The sequence below is a fragment of the Tamandua tetradactyla genome, chromosome 21, assembly GCF_023851605.1.
Source record: "Tamandua tetradactyla isolate mTamTet1 chromosome 21, mTamTet1.pri, whole genome shotgun sequence".
Taxonomy (NCBI): Eukaryota; Metazoa; Chordata; class Mammalia; order Pilosa; family Myrmecophagidae; genus Tamandua; species Tamandua tetradactyla.
In genome coordinates this window covers 56,477,864-56,483,863 of record NC_135347.1, presented here as the reverse complement: position 1 = coordinate 56,483,863, position 6,000 = coordinate 56,477,864, and the positions used below count along the sequence as shown (strand labels likewise).

The 6,000-nt window shown below is 39.6% G+C and overlaps 1 long non-coding RNA gene across 1 annotated transcript in view; it reads right to left on the bottom strand.

Moving 5' to 3' along the window:
* Nucleotides 1–1,802: 1,802 nt before the first annotated feature.
* The window catches only part of LOC143665390 (uncharacterized), a 31,632-nt gene continuing 27,434 nt past the window's right edge, over nt 1,803–6,000 (bottom strand). The window contains exon 3 of the long non-coding RNA XR_013166927.1: nt 1,803–2,200. This is a non-coding gene — a long non-coding RNA (uncharacterized LOC143665390). The remainder of the gene's footprint in view (nt 2,201–6,000) is intronic.

The following is a 6,000-nucleotide window of genomic DNA, read 5'->3' as shown; positions in this document are numbered from 1 at the left end:
TTCTGCCAGATGACAAGGGCTTAACCTGAGTTCGTTAAGCGTGTCTTGTGTCCTTTTACAGGGTGTTTACACTGTGCCAAGGCATGGGAGGAGAGTGGGCGCCTCCAGGGCACCCTGTCTCCCTCTCCCGTCTATCCCTCCATTTCCACTCCCCGCTCATGTGGTTGCAGCACCAGCCTGGGGCAGGGCGGGCAGGAGGAGCAGGGGGAGCACCCGCGGGGAGGATCCCTTCCCTTCCTCACAGATCGTCCTTGGTGAGGTAAACAGGAAGGAGAGTTCACAGAAGGTTTGCTTGCCATGATCTCCCTTCCCTTCACCCTGTCTGGGCAGGGGTGAGTCAAAAGCGGGGCGGGTGGTGGGAGCGAGGAGGGTGAGGGGAGGACGAGAGGAAGGAGAGCTCCCGGAGCCTTCAGAAAGAGAGGAGGTCCGCGGCAGGACGGACGGACTGCTCTTAGCACATAAGGAACTTGTCGGAATATTTCCACGTGAGAGACGTCCTCATCCATATAGAAATAATGAAAAAGGGAGAAGTAGACACACCTCAAATACTCAGAGAACTTCTCCTTTCCCAGATTTCTGTGTGTGTGTGTGTGTGTGTGTGTGTGTGTAAAGCTTCAATATAAAGGGATGAAATTTAAGGCAGCAAAAGATTTAAGTTCAAAGAACAGATGTTTGACTGTGATGCCACAGGCAGCTTGGGAGGACAGAGAGAAATGATTTATTTTGCCTAAGTGTGTTGAAAAGCGTGAGCAGGTGTCGTTTACCTGCCCTGGAGGCGGAGCCTGGTGCGCGGCCACCGTCGGACAGTGCAGCACCCAGAGGCCTGCGGCTGGGCCCCGTGGCCGGCAGTGGAAGGGCCTTTCTCAGCTCCCGGCTTGCCGTGCTTTCTTCCGCCACGATTTTGTGCGCTTCCCCCCACTCCCGCTCCATCTGGCTCCTTCTGCGTCCCGGGCAGCACGCGCTCATGGCCGTCGGGTGCGCTGCGGAGAGCGCTGGCTTGCGGTCCTGCACCATTAAACACTTGGTGAGTCTTTCTGTGAGAAATGGTCGGGAGAGTCACAGCACAGAAAAATAAAATAAAATAAAATAAAGGGAGTATGAGGATCCAGACCAGGAGAAATGGGATTAATGGAGGGAGTCTGTTGCTTTTATCCGGAGGGAAACGTAATGGACTAATGCATTTGATGGGCAACTTCATCTCCCTGTGTGTCATGTTCTTAAGCAACCAGGGAGCCATTTAACGAGGACAGTCTCTCCTGATAAAAAGATCCCGTTCAAGCACGCCAGGCTTCTGAGCTGGGGGAGCGCTGGGGGGCACCCCAGAGGCAGGAGAACATTACCAAATGCAAGTCTCTTTGCTCACCCGTCCTCCCCCAATACATTCACTTCTAATCTCTCAGCAGGGAGTTGAAGGATTGCGTCTTAGTCGCACTAAAGGTACATGATTTCCCAGAATAAGGGAGGCTGCTATTCATTAAGAAAGCTGAACCTAGCTTGAAAAATTTAATCTGGACAAAAGTGGCCCTGTTCTCAATGAGAGATACTTCCAAAGAGATAGGACAAGATCAATATACCCTGAGGATATTAAAAGCTACAATAGAATGGAAGCATGGTACATTTCTCTCTTTTCTCCCTTCTTTCTACGCTTAATGCAATTATTTCAAACGTAAGGATGGTACATTTAGAACATGGAAACAATGAATCAAACACTCTTTTGACCTCTCTTTTGCCTTAAATATTAAAATCCAATTGATTTTCTGTAGCTGTAATGATTCCATTTACAAGAGACAAGAACCATAACATCAGTAAAATGACAGAAAAATGTAATTTGTTACATTCGTGGCAAGCAATTGGTACAAAATGTATTAGGGGTTTAAAAACTATTCCATGTGTGTTTATATGAGTACTTCGTATTACAAAGAACTACACAAAATGAAAGGATATGAGGGATAACATATCTTTTCATTATGAGGAATCCTTTTACTGGAGAGTCCTTCTATAGTTATAAGTTATAAAAAACCATCCTTTCCCCCGACACTTGGGTAGCTTGCAGTAAAATACATTTTCAGCACTTGCTCTGAATTCAGCTCACGTGGTCTTCTTGTAGGCTGCAAGGAAGTTCAGTGTCTCAGAACAGTCACCACGACCGTGACACTCTGTTCCCTGTGGCTTTTGTTCCCAGTTGCATGTGATACTGTAGCTGTGAAAGGAAATTTAAGATATATGCTGACTTTACAACAGAAGCCTGAAAGTGTGTTCAAAGCATTCTGGAATATACCATCCCAAATGCAGTATGAACAATCTAGTGAAAAGTTAACATTTTAAAAGAGTAGGTATCAAATGAATATTCCTTTTTTTGTTAAAACAAATACCTTAGAAGAAAAATATTTTCTTGAAACTTTGGCTGGATTTACACATGGGAAATAAAAAGCTCAAACCAGTACTTTGAGCCCCAAAGGCTTATTGCAAATACCTGTATCACTGAAGCAAAAGCATTTTGCCAAAGTAGACTTCTAAAGGAAAATCCTTAAAATATTTTATTTCTAATGGGAGATTATATTGGTTCCATTTTATAAATAGTGATAAAAGAAATACTAAGGGATATTTTAATTTGTGCTTGGAAAAATTATTCTCTTTTCAGATGTTGTAGGTTATAGGGAAAGACCTGCATTGAGAGGATTAGAGAAACAATGAAGAGAAAGCACATATCTTTTATACCAGCTTCTTCCTTCAAACTCACTTTTAAAGAAAACTGAACATTATCCTCCAAGAACCAACTTCTGATCCTCATGACCATATTTTTTATCCTGCAACTTTCAATCACTGAGTCTTCTCTAACACCTTTACACTCTTCCCTTCTCTATCCCGTTTCCAAATTCTACCGAATTTTCTCTTGTAGAACTGCCCTAGTGTGTAGAAGCCCACAATTTTACAGCTTTGAAGGAGCCTCTAATATAATCTAGTTTTTTTTTTTCAAAACTTTATCAACAGCAGAAACCTTTATGCAAATGTTACCCAGAGCCCCAGATCAATAATAATTAATAATAATAATAATAATAATAAACATAATGGTACGCAATAAAAATAAAAGAAAAGAAAAAGAAAATCTGGTTTGGGTAAAGCATGGGTTGGAGGGATGGGGGGCATTAACTCCTGACTGGTTGGTCCTTTCTTGCTGGCTTGTTGCTATCTCCAAGGATACTTGTTGCTATCTCCAAGGGTCCTTGGAATGAAGTAAACAAAGGTCCAGAGACATTAAGTGACTTGTCCAAGATCACGAAGCCAGTTAGAGCAGAGCTGGAACTAGAAGCTAAGTTAAAATTTAGTGCACTTTCAACTAGATCGTCAATATTTGTCATCATCACTGAAAACCAGATATGTTGCAATGACTTCCTGATAGCCTCCAGTCTCTCCCCTTAGGCTTTCCTATTTAAGGACATAAGATATTTTGTATCCTTTGTATTTCTCCTCTAACAGTCTTCTCTGGCTGTCCGTGGCCTATGGCCTTAAGCCTGAGTATGGGGTTATTTCAGGCTCTTGATAATCTGAATGCTTCCTTACATGTTTCTGGTTGGTTTCTTCACTGGTCCCAGAACCACCTCAGAGTCTCTCCTTACGCTGTTCCCTCTGTCTGGAATGCTGCTCCTCCTTTCTACCTACTTGTCCTGCAAGGCTCCGATCAAGATCCTTGAAGCCTTTTCTAGCCATGCCATTTCACATTTATCTTTTTTTTTTGTCTTTCGAAGTATGATAATTCTGTATGTTCCATGCCATATTTTGGCTTTTAAATTTCACATGCATAAGAATATGTACTGTCTTCTCAGTAAAAATTTAAGTTCTGCTAGGACATAGAACTTGGCTAAGTAATTTTGCATTCAGTGCTGGTACAGTGCTGTAGTGAATACCATTCATGTTTCAGATGGATGAATGAAATTGGAATGGGGGATGAAAAACAATACCACCTCCTCTGGTCATCACGGAAGGATCCACTGCAGCATTTTTCATGTGGTTTGTGATGGGTTACTCTAGCTCACTCTGTTCTTTTTTTTTTTTTTTTTTGTGATGGGTTACTCTAGCTCACTCTGTTCATTTTCCTTTTTCACCGTAAAAAATTGGATCTAAGCGGATTTTCTATTTAAGCTTACTCTGTAACATTGCCACCAGCCTAATCACTGTCTTATTCTAATACCATATAAACAGATCTCAATAATATTATTATAAATGCTTTCTTGCCATTACCTCCTTCTGTGAATTCTCAATAAATGTCTTTAAACTTGCATAGTACAGTAAATGTAATTCCCTTACATAAATTAATACGAAGATTCACACTGAAAATCATATTTGCTTCTGAAGTGGGGGCTGTATGCCTCTTTCATATACAGATGACAAATTCAGGTGAGACCCCATACCTTTTCTATCTACAGTTTGAATTCAGAAGTGTGATGGCTGTCACAGGGTTATTTCATATGAAAATGAAGTCAGAAATCTGATTGCTTATTTGGTCTGACAATAGGAAATAGCTTTGTTCATTAGGTTATATAATGGCTATTTTCTATATACCTTATTAATACAATTTTTAAAAAACCTCCAAGTTGCAGATTTAACTTAATTTACTAAAAACATGCTGTGCTGGTTTGAAATGATTTATGTACCCTGGAAAAGCCATGTTTTAATCCTAATCCATTTTATAAAGGCAGCTGTTTTTTTCTAATCCTTATTCAGTACTGTATGTTGGAAACTTTAATTAGTTTATCTCCATGGAAATATGACTCAATCAGTGTGAGTCCAGGTGGGTCTTGATTGATTTTACTGGAATCCTTTAAAAGAAGCACTTTAAAAAAAGCTAGAGAATGACCAGAGAGAAAGCCATTAGATTCTGAGAGAGCAGAATGCCGCAGAACCGTGAGGCAGAGAGTCCACCAGCCAGTGACTTTTGGAGCTGAAGAAGGAAAATGCTGACCCGGGAATGGAGAGGAAGCTAGCAGATGACACCATATTTGCCATGTGCCCTTCCAGTGGAGAGAGAAGCCCTGATTATGTTTGCTGTGTGCCATTCCACTTGAGAGAGAAACCCTGAACTTCATTGGCCATCTTGAAACAAGATATTTTTCCCTGGATGCCTTAGATTGGACATTTCTATAGACTTGCTTTAATTGGGACATTTTCTCAGCCTTAGAACTGTGAACTAGCAACTTATTAAATTCCCCTTTTTAAAAGCCATTCTGTTTCTGGTGTATTGCATTCTGGCAGCTAGCAAACTAGAACACATGTTAACAATATTTAATATAATTCACTATTTCTCAATTTGTTCTGAGTATATTGAGTTAAAATATGCATATAAGTGAATGAGTAAGAGGTATAATTAATAATCATTTGATAAATCTTAGAAAATTTTCTTTACATATTTCCCAGAATTGGAAAATTGATGTATCTAATGATGAGTACCAAATTTCTTCACAATTCAGGATGATTTCCATTTCTTTACTTTCAACAAAATTGAGGAATACCTAATTGAATTGTTAGCTGATGGAGCACAAAAACGATATTTGAAGATGTGTTACTTCGTGATTTGGGCATGTAAAATGGAAGAAATTCAAAGAGTTGAATGACATTTCTATAGCACATTTTTATCCAATTTCACCTACTTAATGAACAAAGTTTCTTAGAGCTTACAAAACAATGTTAGAATAGATACTAAAACCAACAAAAATCCTTCTCCATTCCAATAAGGAAAGGATTTCCATTTTTTCCCCTTGTGTTTAAAATTTATATTTGTTATTTTTTTTTTACAAACTATATATTACAATAATAATTGTAAGAAAGTAAATCAGTCCAGAAGGAAACACTTTAACCGAGAGAAGCTTATGAGTCTAATTGATTTGAACACTTATTTTTTGTTGCAGACAAGAATGAAGGGTGATCAATAAACAATTATAAAAATATTTTACATGAAAATATTCTGTGGAATGGAAACACAACTTCAAGGAGTAAAAAGAATGA